Genomic DNA, 12753 nt, shown 5'->3' with positions numbered 1-12753 from the left:
GAAGAACCAAGGCATAAAAATGAAGAGAGCAAACAGAGAGAGTAGAATACTAAAAACAAGAGAAAAAAAGAAAAGCAATACAAAGTGGAGATAGTCATAAACATGTGGCACAGAAAAAGACATCCATCTAGGTTTTACATCTTTTTAAGATCCGCTGCTCATAGGCAGGTGTTGTGTGCTTGCACCCCCGGCTAAATTTTGCCAGCCAGACCCTGAGCAGAGGCACTCAAATATTGCTATATACTGTGGCAAGATCAGGGTATGGGTGTCGTCTCCTGGGGTAAATGGTTGCACTTGTTATGCAGCAGCTAAGTAGGAGTACACCAGGACAGGGTCATGGTACAAGTATCTGCAGCTAATTTTATTAGCAGCACAAAAATAAACACAACATAAAAGTAAATCCTGGCCAGTTCTGCTCTAACTAAACAACATGATTCCCTGTCTCAGAGGGAAAGGACCTAACGTCCTTCTTACAAAACAGAAATCTTTAGCACATCACTTACATTCATCTAGCCTCCTTGTGCGTTAAACAGCCCTTCTAGTCGCACCATGCCGTGGTGGGACTCAGTAGCTCTGAGCGTCTTTTGTGCAACGTTTTCCCTTAAAATGCATCTTATTCACAAAGCGATGCATAAAAGACGCGCAAGCAGCTTATGCTGATTAAAATGATATGTGGCATGCCTATATTCTGTGTGTGACTGCTTCTGTATCTGCATGCAAAATGCTACTTTACAGTGCCACAATCGCTGACACTGTATCATAGCATTTTGCATGCAGATATGTCCGCAGTAGCTTTGCGAATAAGATGCATTTTAATGAAAAAAGTCACATGAAAAGATACACAGCGCTACCGACGCGTTATGTGTAATGCGACTGACACATCTGTACATTCACTAATCACAGTGTCTCTCAACAGGCCACTGGCCTCTTCCCCAGGCAGTGAGAGACTGACTACAGAGACTGACACATCTTTTTTCAGCTTCTCATATGCAGCCTGGCAATCAAGACTGCTAATCAGCTTCTTTCTACCAGACAAAAGCTAAAAACCTGGGGCATATATATCTCCCCTTGACAACCTTTCCAGTGTTTTTGTCACAATGCTTACCAGCATTAAAGCTGTGTCATTCTGCACTCAGTGACCGCTCCTTCCAGCTCCTCTACATACTGGCAGCATTTCAGCATCATTAGTTGACATCCAGGACATTGAAAGGCGCTGGGAGCCAGGGTCAGTTTAACACGTGTGGGAGCCCCAGGGCAACTAACTTGTGGGGTCCCCTACCAAATTGTTAATAAGATATGCTGGTAATGTTATTACATAGTATAAGGTGTAAATACTCCCAGCACCACATATATGTTAACACACTTTAAGTGCCCCCAGTTAACACAGAAACCCCAGTTCACATATGTCACAGTGCCCCCATGCTTGTGATGTAGCTATATGTGGGGGCCCTTGGCTAATCACCCAAGGGCCCCACCCTGTTATTAGTTTGGCTCTTACTAAGTTGTGCTCAGTCACCAAGGCTGTTCTCCAATGATTTTCCCCAAGTCTATGTGCAATAGGCTGCAACCTGATCAGCCTCTTGGTTTATCATACACTGGCCACTCTGAAAGCAGTGGCGTGTGCAGGGGTGGGGAGGCTTCAGGGATATCACTCCTAGTAACTTATATTTTAACAGTACCATAGCAACCAAGACAATTGTCAAAGTGCATTTTAAAAAATCAATGCAAACATCTGAGTCGTGTCCACACATTGCAGTTATCCAAGAGGCCTGGGTGTTGTGTTGTTATCCGGTGGTTTTTCTGCCTAGACGCACTAGGAAGACGGACGGCAGGAACTGCGCCAAGGAAATATTAATATCAACCTCACTGGTGCACACGTCTTCAAAATATCAGACTTTGCCCGGTCTCCTCCACATGATCCAGAGTAGGAGGAAGAAGGTAGGGTAAGTTAGGGATAGATTAGTTCCCAGGCTGCGGACCACAATTTGGTCTCCACATTTATATTGATAAAGAGCTATAAGCATTAAAACAAATAATGACTTTTTTCTTTACATGTGCCACTTATTTATTTTATGTGGTCATATTTATTAATTTTAATACTAACATTCGCATGAGCTGCTATACATTTTATTGAGCTCAGAAATACTTCTTGTCTATATCTGAGTCGTTGCTATGGGCTAAAACATTTGAGGACATAGCATAATGTTATAAAATAGTTAATTAAGTATTAATATTAATTATTTATTACTCATTCTTAATATTAATAAGTTTCTATGTTCATGGTATCATAAAAACTGCAGCTTCTACAAGCTAGAATGTACGGTTGAGTGGAATGACAACTTGTGTTCAGATTACTGTTATACCTCCTGAATAAATGATAATCTACCAAAGTTAAGAATGTGACAGTTTAACCACATATAAAATCTGAGCAAAATGATAACATTCTGATAAATTACATAACTGTGCTCAAAGACACTGAATTGGTTACTTGTATGATTAAGGAGCCTATTCATCATCACTAATGGGCCCGTTACACATGCGGAAATGCTAGTTTCCAAATGTTTTTACTTAAGAAACGGTCCCATTCAGATATTAGGAGCCCGATAGAACTGCCTAATATTTAGCAAAATGTGAAAAGTGGAATTTGAATGCGAGACTCAACGCCATCTTCAGGCAGCGTTGGTTCCCAGAGCCCCACTACTTTCTATGGGAAGGAGGGAGGGTGTTGCGAATAGGATCCGAGGAGATCCTTCCTCCTCCAATGCAGTGAGTGATCTGCGGCCGTGCGCAATGATGAACTCAGGTCACACAGGGCAGACCCAACACCGGTAAGTATCACTGAGGGGTCTATTTATCAAGCAGTGAAAAGTGTGGAGAAGTGAACCAGTGGAGTAGTTTCCCATAGTAACAAATCAGCTTTGAAGTAGCATTTATCAAGTACAGTCTATAAAATAGTAGGTAGGAGCTGATAAGTTGCTATGGGCAACTTCTCCACTGCTCCACTTCTCCACACTTCTCACTGCTTGATAAATAGACCCCTGATTCTGAAGTAGAGGTGATTACTGCTTGTGGGGAATGCTGCTTTTCGGAGCAGCTGTCCCTGCATTGGAGCAAACCTGAATTGCTTCAGTAATTAAGTATCCACCTTCAAAACTCACGGCAAATTGGATACCCGATGAAGATTTGGCCTCATGCAGAGATACAGTAGATGTACATCTATACTTATAATAAAGTTGTAGTAATTGTGTCTGTACATAGAATTTTTTTTGAGAAATGTACTCTTTGGAATTGTGTATGAACTATGGAGTAAAAAAAAAATCTGAATTTTTGTTTGTCTGTCTGTTTGTTTTGGCATCACGCAAAAACTACGGGTTGAATTTGGATTGCATTTTTAATAATGTATAGCTTAGTCACCTTGATGGAAACTGAGGTATTTATTATCTCAATGTGACATCAGGGAGAGGAGCAATGAAAGAAAAACCAGATGCTTGACACTCGGCATGTGCAGTGTGCAGGCTCCTCAAGCCAAAAATGACTAGATGTATACAAATTTAAATTTTTGGGGAACAAATATACTTTTAGGGACTGTTTATGATCTATGGAATTTGCACAGGTTCCCCAAGTCCAAAATTACTATATGTATATAAATATACAGTATATATACAATATATAAATATATTGCACACACTGAATGCAAACAGTTATATATGTATGCATATATCCCAAAATCTATTTTGCATGAAAATTCAACTATATATTAAGCACTAATCAGGCAGCTTATCTTGACTCATGCAGTTGCAGTATGCATGTCAATCCAGTAGACGGCACACCAAGACAAATACTACATATAATAAAGTTGCTGCTCATGTTACTTGCAATATTTTAGTGTTACTGTTGGTTAAGTAGCCTTTATGTGGCTTGCTCACAAGTTAGTGGCCCCAAGCATCTTTTTGTGTTAATCCCTGAAGGAAAAACTGCAAATATTGTTTAAAAAGACATTTTGTGATCAATGTCTACAATATAAAATATACAACACAATATTAGATGCTATTATTGTCCTTGTAAAATTAGTTCCGCTGAGCAATAACAGACATACATGCAAGCGAAGCAAATGCTAGTATATCATACAACCTTTCTAAAGTCACATGTGGTACCTGTACCTTCTTACTTACAATGCCAAGAGCTGCTATACACTGGATTAGGAACACTGCTACAAATCAGCATTCGCCCCATTTATTGGATGGATAAGGATAACACGAGCTGTGAATTTAAATACACTTATCAAGTGTTGTATATATACCATATGCTGCAAAACACAGTACAATAGTTTTATATTGAGATCTTAAAATTAGTTACAGAGTTGTAATCCATTTAGAAGCAAGAAAGAATGTGCTGGGCTAAAGTAAGATAAAAAAAGGTTAAACATGTTCAAACTAAAACAAAATGTTTAACAATTGTCAACTGGATATATATGAGTGGACAACCGAATCTGCAAAATATAAACTATTTTCATGAAAATAAAAACTTTGTGCAAAACGAGTATGCACAAAAAAATCCAATCTTTGTGTATACTCATACAATGCTGTGCCAAGTATTTTTTAAACAGTCTTCAAACATAGAGCAGAATTTAATGTTGTGTGATTTTGTAGGAGACATTATGGGAGTTGCACAGGTATAACACTTCTAAATAGTCTTACTCTTTTAGCATCAGCAGTTGCTGTTCACAGCAACAAATGGCAGTAACTATGTCCTGTAAAACAAAGAGAAAATTAAGTAGTATATTTAAGTTCTATCAATCACTAGCAAACTTCATGAATGCAGAAACTGGACACATCTGGTGTGTGTTTGGATAAAGACTTCTCAGTTGAATCTGGCACATTAAACACATATGAAGAATTAGGTCTTAACTATTGCAATCTCTGTCGAGTCCAAGTCAAGAAGGATGTCTTTCAGGAAGCAAATTGTTTCCTTAGCAGCATAATATAAACCCAGGAAGAAAAATATACACTCCCTCATTCACGAGAAAACACAAAGTGAAGATAAGAAGAGAAAAACTTTTTGGGAGATTAACAAGTCTTTAATATTTCACACATTGATAGCATGTACAGTATACATAAATAGAACAATCCTTTATTTTTGTGCGAAGTGTAATCAGTGATAAGTTTCAAATACATAGTCCATAGCAAATGGGTAACCAAGAATAACATACATACATACAGATGAGTCCTGCTATCATCTTTGCTGAAATACGCCATGTAGTGCACCATGCTAGGCGCGCCCTGCCGTGGAGATGTATCTCGCAGCATGCTGCAGTAAGGCGCAACGTAATGTACTGAAGCACTGAAAAAGCCGGAGTGTGTAATACAACTCTCTGTCCACCAGAAGTTGCTTTTCCTAAACTGCACAGCCCACGCGTGAAATAGCTAACAAAGCTTTTGCAGCGCCATCTGCTTATTGGCTGAAGGAACCTGTCATTCATTACACTATACAGTAGTACTGGACTGAGTTTTGTCATGAATGATTAAATAAAGACAGAGCAATTCAAGTTCAGTATTCTTAAGGAACTCTACTGAACTCAATACATTGCTCCCAACTTCCCAGTGCCCACTATTGACATTGTATTGTACATATTCCTTGCTGTTAAGTCACACACATAACATCACATACACAACAGGTGTGGGTCTCGATATGGCTGGCGTGTGTGGGCGAGTGGCTAAGGTGAGCGCCTTACAGAGTGGGCCTGGAAAGGGACAATGGCCCTCATTCAGAGCCGCTCGTTAGCGGCAGTACGCTCGTTCCGAGCGATGTTTGCACATCTGCGCATGCGTACGGTTTTTAGCACGCATGCGCGAACCAGTCAGTGCGGCCGAAAATCGTTGGTACGCAATATAGCGAGGGCCTGCTATTTTGAGTGACAGAATGAGGCGTATGTGGGTGGTAACAGGGGAAGGTGCTTGAAAATGGGGAGTGGAGATCCGAACGCAGGCGTGCTTAAAGGTCAAAACGGGCGTTTTATGGGTGTGCATATTTAAAACAGCAGCGTCATTGACCACGTCACTGGGTTATTTTATAGCCAGAACTGCTCGCAAATTTGTGGTAGCAAACACCAACCACAAGAATAGCGAGCAGATCATACGCTGGTCGATGTACTCGATTAATCTAATAAATAGCGGACATGACGTAGGATGCGAGCGGCCAGGGGGCGTTTTTAACAAATAAACGAGCGTATGTTTTGCTCGCTCGTTCAGACTTAGAGGTGTGAACAGACTGCAATGTGCGTACGGATCATTTGAATAGCCACCCCTTGTTTTTAAACGAGCGACCACAAATAGCGAACGGCTCTGAATCAGGCCCAATGTCACTTTGAACTTTTATTATTATTTTTTTTTTTTTATAAATCTTCACTACAGGATTAAATATAAATCACATGGCATGTGAGTTCTGTCATTTATAAAAATACATATCTGTGTTGGCCAGAAGACGCACAACCAGCATTAAATAAAGACAGAGCAATTAAAGTTCAATATTCTTAAGGAACGCTACTGAACTCAATACATTGCTCCCAACTTCACACCCCCTGGCATTTCTATGCTACTGTATGCCACACAGCTGCTTTTTACGCTAAACCGCTATTGACATTGTACAGTATTGTACACTTTACCTGCTGTAAAGTTGCACCTACACAACAGGTGTGGCTCTCGATACGGCTGGGGTGTGTGGTCGAGTGGTTAAGGTGAGCGCCTTACTCAGGTTCGAGTACCAGAAATGAACAAAGTTTTGGACATCAGTATTTTTTTTTTCTATTTTTTTTTATTTTAAATCATCACTACATGTTATCAGTGGAGACATCCACATCATCCGTGAAAGCAGGTTCATTATGAAGAATGTTCTCTGCCTCTATGTCAGAAAAGCTCAGTTTCATAGTTGTGACATTGCAATAAAAATGAAGTGAAATCACCCCCATCTGATACACCCTTGTGTTGTATTCAAATATCGCATTGCAAATTTGGACAATATTACAACATTCCATCCGCATCTGAGATGCGGATTTTCATAAATATGCCCATGTGTGTCTTAGCAATGCAGTCTCCATCATGATGAAACCCTAACGCCAGTCTTCTACGAGAGCATATGCTTATGTTTGTTGTCCCTGTTAAAAGTTATCAAGGTTATATACAGTATATATTATATATATAACTAAAATACTCGCTTCATGCAGAAAGGTACAAAGACTATATCAGTTCAAATGTTTCAGTTATAATGATAACTTTCATCAGGGACAACAAGCATAAACATATGCCCTTGTAGAAGAATGATGACAGGGTTTCATAATGATGGAGACTGCATTGCTAAGTCACACATAGGCATATTTATCACAATCCGCATCTCAGATGTGGATGGGATGTGATAATATTGTCCAAATTCGCAATGCGATATTTGAATACAGCACAAGGATGTATAAAAAATTACAATCAAGGACAAAGCTTGCAAGAAAGCTCTGTCCCTGCGAATCCACTCTGCAGAGTTCTCTGGGTATTTTTCACAAAAATTGCCCTGATGGTGTGCCTGTGCATGCACCATTGCCGACTACCGCTGCCCCTTCCCCCACCCCAACCCCCTGTCTCTCTGATGTGTGCCATTTTACAGCACAAATCAGGTGACAAGGGTCACAGAGCTGGAGCCCAGCAGTGGGTGACCAGAGTTACAGAGGAGCTCACCGGATCACTGGTCCCTGAGTGCAGATAAGTGTTTTTTTGTTCTTAAGTATTTTTTTTTTACAGTGATCAGTGTGTGGTCTACTTCACAATTCAACTTTAATAAATCTGAGCAGGCCGCATCTCCCATTACAAGAATGGGAAATACAATCTGCTTACTAATAAAGGGGGTTGGAGGTGAAATTTGGCAATTCTCCTCCAATTGCACATTATTTTAGTAAAAAAATATTAATAAATAGGCATCACGTTATGCTACCACATACTAGCTTGTTATACAGCACCTACGTGTTCACTTTGAATCGGGACATAATACAGCAGGTCTGGCCAATCTGTGGCTCTCCAGCTGTTGTGAAACTACAAGTCCCACCATGCCTTGCTACAGTTTTGCTATTAGGGTATGCTAAAACGGTCGCAGGGCATACTGGAACTTGTAGTTTCACAACAGCTGGAGAGTCACAGGTTGGCCAGGCCTGTAATACAGCTTAGTTCACATCTACAAAGAGTGTGGTAAAAGCTACATCTGATACAATCTTTATTGTCAATTGACTTTGTTACATTTTGACTCATTTGGGATTTGATACTATGAATACATGAATAGAGTCATCTTTACTGAAGACTATACTTCATGTGGCCTGAGTAATCATCTACTGATTTTATATTGTACAAATCTGGAAAACTTTTGTATTTGAGATTTGTTATAGACTTATTTAATATATTGATTGTCAATAATTTAATTTTTGCTTATCCACTGTGACTGACCTAGCACTCACACTCCTTTTTCTTTTTATTCAGTATTGTTGTGGGTAGCAGAACCCATTTATGTGAGCTGCTGGCCAGTACATGGTACTTAGGGGTTAATCCACAGCGCACCATTGTGTTTGCAATTCGGCGCAGTACACACCTCCTTTACATGATGTTATGCAGAGGGGACGGTGGTCACAATCACCAGGAATGACAGCAATGCCCGGAGCACCCTGAGGGCTGTAAGGGCAGCAGTGTGCACATCTGAAGTGTCCTTAGGATCCTCTATGTGGCACTGCTGCAGATATTCTGGCTGCAGGATACCATTCCAGGCACCCTGCCAGCCAGATGCAGGGACTATGGGTGAGCGAAGGTGCCGTCAACAGGGCTATGTACAGCGACACCGCTGGCACACCCCTAGTTACAGCCCTGGCACCGCTCATGAGAGAGCTACGCTCATATAGGAAAAGGGCACAGCATTGATGTCGGTCAGCCTTGCTTCCATCCTCATACAGCTTTGGAAACATGGGTGTAGCTATAGAGATAACTGCTGGGGCATGAAGGACCCGCCATAGGGAATTTAGCGGTAGAGACCCATATCAGCCACCTGTCTATGGTTGTGCTCTGCCAAGTGACTGACCCACTTGTAGAGTAACAATGTATTATTTGAGTGCACAATCTGGAACCAAACCCATAAGGGTGGAGGAGAGACCCCAAGCAGAGAGGCATATCAAGGTTTTCCCGTCTCCGTGTTCTAGTCTGACCCTGCTTATAGAGCTAGTTTGAACTCCGAGATTAGGATTGTCCCAGAAAGAGACAGTGTGCTGAAATTAAATTGATCTCCACCCAAAGTGGAATTTTCTGCATTAGGATGTAGGAGGAGGGCCATCTTAACATATGGGCACACTGGGTAGCTTCCCAGGTCACAGCAATTCTAGGGGCCTTCAAGCAGGGACAGACCGGGCCAGGGGGCATCTACATGGAGTGTGTGGCTGCTCGTTCCAAGCATAGGGCAGCCGAATGAGAGGTAGGCAGAGAGAGATGCTTCCCGGCCGCTCTGATTGTAAATTACACACAAACAGAGCAACCAGTCACATTCTCTACCTGCCTCCCAGCCCACAGAGTCGGATTAAGGGGGCACATCCCCCCAGACCCTCCTCTGCCAGGGACCATCCCATACTTTAATCACAGCTGCAGTGCATGGTAGGAACTGCACTGCGAGCTGGAAAAAATGGAGGCGGAGTCTGTAATCCTCGCTTTTCATTCATTTATGTTTAAACATTGATTTTGTTGAAAGTACCAATAGATCCAAAGGTTTAATTTTATTGACCGTTTACATTTATATTCCCATGAATCGGTGGGTAGGGGCCGCAGTGATTTGCTTGCCCAGGGCCTACAATGCCTTTAAGATGGTCCTGAGTAGGAGCTGGTTTACACTAACTATAAACTGCAGTCTTCTCTGTAGGCCCTGCAGCCATGGGGCTGACATGAAAGGTTCAAAAGCTGCTAAAAGAAATGGTGGAGATAAGAGTTCAATGGGATATGGGGCCTGATTCAGACCCACTCGCGAGCAGCTGTCCGCTCGCAAGTGGGTCGATGGTGTGCACTGCGCATGCGCATGATGGAGGGAGCTCCGTCGTGCGCATGCGAGAGACGCGACGAGCGAAGGACTTTCCTTCGCTCGTTGTGTCTGATCAAAGGGGGCGTGCTGTCGATGTTGACTGACAGCACGCCCCCTTTGGTGGGCATGCCGGGGGCGTGCCTGCCAGACGGAGGCGTTCCCAAGGGAACGCCTACCGTCAGAAGCCGGCCCCACTGACATCACTAGTGATGTCAGTGGGAGAGATTTTGGCTCTGATAGAGCCAAAATCACTCCTGGCCTTGCGGTTGAGAAACTCAACCGCAGGCTTCTGCTCGCACTGGCGATGGTCGCGATGGTCAAGACCATCGCGACCATCATCCTGCACGCTCGTATATGCTGTGGGTGGTGACCCACAGCTATACGAGCGTCCAGGAGGACGCTCCATATTTATGGAGGTGGGCCCTGATTCAGAGCGAGCGCTCTGGTCAAAGCGTCCGGCTCTGAATCAGGGCCATAATCCCTTACCTGACTTCTGTGTAAAATAACACAGAACATTCCATTTTCAGTGAGTGGTACAGTATGTGTAATGAATGTTATAAAGGTAAGAGAGGTATGTAGTGAATTTTATAATGTACCAAGGGGCACTGTTTTGTGGCATAATCTGCACTGGGGGGTATTATAATTAGCATAATATGAACTGGAGGGCATTGTAATGTTACTTTATATGAACTGGGGCACTGTAATGTGGCACACTATGGACTAAAGGCAGTATAGTGTGCCATTGAAGTGAGGTGTAATTTGAACTGGGCACTGTAATGAGGCATAATATAAACCAGGGCACTGTAATGGCACAGTATAAACTGGGGGCATTACAATGTGGAATAATATCAACTGTGGGCACTACAGTTTATCATAAAATTAACTGGGGCACTACAGTGTGACACAATCTAAACTAGGGGCACTACAGTATGGTAACACTCTGTCCTGGAAGGAATATGTAGCATCATGTGTACTGGTACTGCTACAATGTGATGTATGGTGTCTGGGGACATAATATGAACTGGAGGCAATATTTGGCATAATGTAAACTAGGGCACTATTATGGCACTTAAACATGAACTAGGACACTACTATGGGGCATAAAATTAACTAGGGCAGGACTATTGGGCATAAAATAAACACCCGCTGCGAAGAGAGAGATCTCTCTAGAAGTAATGGGGCATGGGCTCCTTAAAAATGTTGCTATGGGGCCCACAAAGTTCTGGCTATGCTCCTGTATAGAAACATACATTTAATGTTATTTCTTGATATGGCAGAGAATGCTAATTGTATCACACACATCACATTTCACAGTATTCATTATAACTGGCCGTTAATCAGCTGAGACAGGGGTGGTTTAGCAGAACAGAAACTTTTGGACTTTTGGACACAAGATGGTTCAGTTTATGTGTAAATCCTGGCACATGTCCAATATCTACATAAATACTATCAGCATATGTTGTATATCAGTTACATATTTAATGTCAAGTTGTCAACTCATAGATATGTCAGTTATTACTTATTTAAGTTTGCTACAATATTCAAAAAAATTAAATAATCAAAGAATGGATCGCTCCTTTAGTCTTGCTGTATTTGAGTTAGATAGGCTATTCTATTCTCTTCTATGCCATATTAATTTCTTTGCCCCTCATTGTGATTGATCATGGTTGGGCCTGCCCATGTCACTGTAATGAATCTCCCCTGTATTTGTCCCCTAGAGACACTCTAAGTAGGGCTTCTGCCTATAACAACTGCCCATTGTTCCCATAGTGTACGATGCACTCACCGGTACTTAGGATGAATGGTTTTAGTGGTGTTGGGTTATGCTGCATTCAGGGGCGCCGAAAGGGGGGGGTGCGGGTACAGATTACCCGGGCCCGGGCTTCCTGAGGGGCCCGGGTCCGGTGACGCTCCCCCCCTCACAGCAGTCCAGCACACAGCATGTGGCAGCAGTCTCCTATGCCTGTGTGGGGGAGCGATCACACTGATCGCTCCCCCCCTGGTTTTGCGCCGGGCTGAGGGGGCTCAGAGCGCCCCCCCTCCCCAGCGCGTAGCGCCGCTGCAAATCTTTTTTTTTTCTCAGCTAGGGGGCGTTGCCACACCTTACCAATTAGGCCACACCCCCTATTACCAGGGCCCGCCACGGCTCTTGGCGGGCCTGGCTGCATTACAAATTATGTTTTCTTTGTTAGCTTTGATGGTTTATTAGCTGTTGTTGGGCTATAAAGTCAAATCAGATCCAAATATTATAGATTTGTTTTTTAATTATATGCAATGTATATAATGTAACAGAACATAGCAAAAGTGAGATTCTTATGTATGTGGTAGCTACTTACAGTGCTGGCAGAGTTTACGTTTGTCTCTGTCTACGGCTAACTAGTAGTTCCAGTGCACCTGGTAACCTTACTGTGAATTGGTTTCTATTAATGGCAAATAATGGTTTGATTTCTGTCTATTACTCCTTTTAACCTAGGTAACGTAGGAGGCGGAGCTTAGTGTAACCGGGGTGGAACCTCAGGGCTTTGGACGGCAGGGGGTGGAGCTTCGGACGGCCTTGGGGGTTGGCGGGGCTTCAGTCGGTCGGTTGGAGAGAGTAAATGGGCTATGTTTTGAGCCGCTGTGACTCAAGGTGAATGAGCTACGCTGTTAGTGGTGACAGGAATGTTTTTTTGATCC

Source organism: Taudactylus pleione, unplaced genomic scaffold, assembly GCF_031769625.1.
Source record: "Taudactylus pleione unplaced genomic scaffold, aTauple2 ptg000032l, whole genome shotgun sequence".
In the NCBI taxonomy this organism is placed as follows: Eukaryota; Metazoa; Chordata; class Amphibia; order Anura; family Myobatrachidae; genus Taudactylus; species Taudactylus pleione.
Note: the sequence above shows the minus strand (reverse complement) of the source record.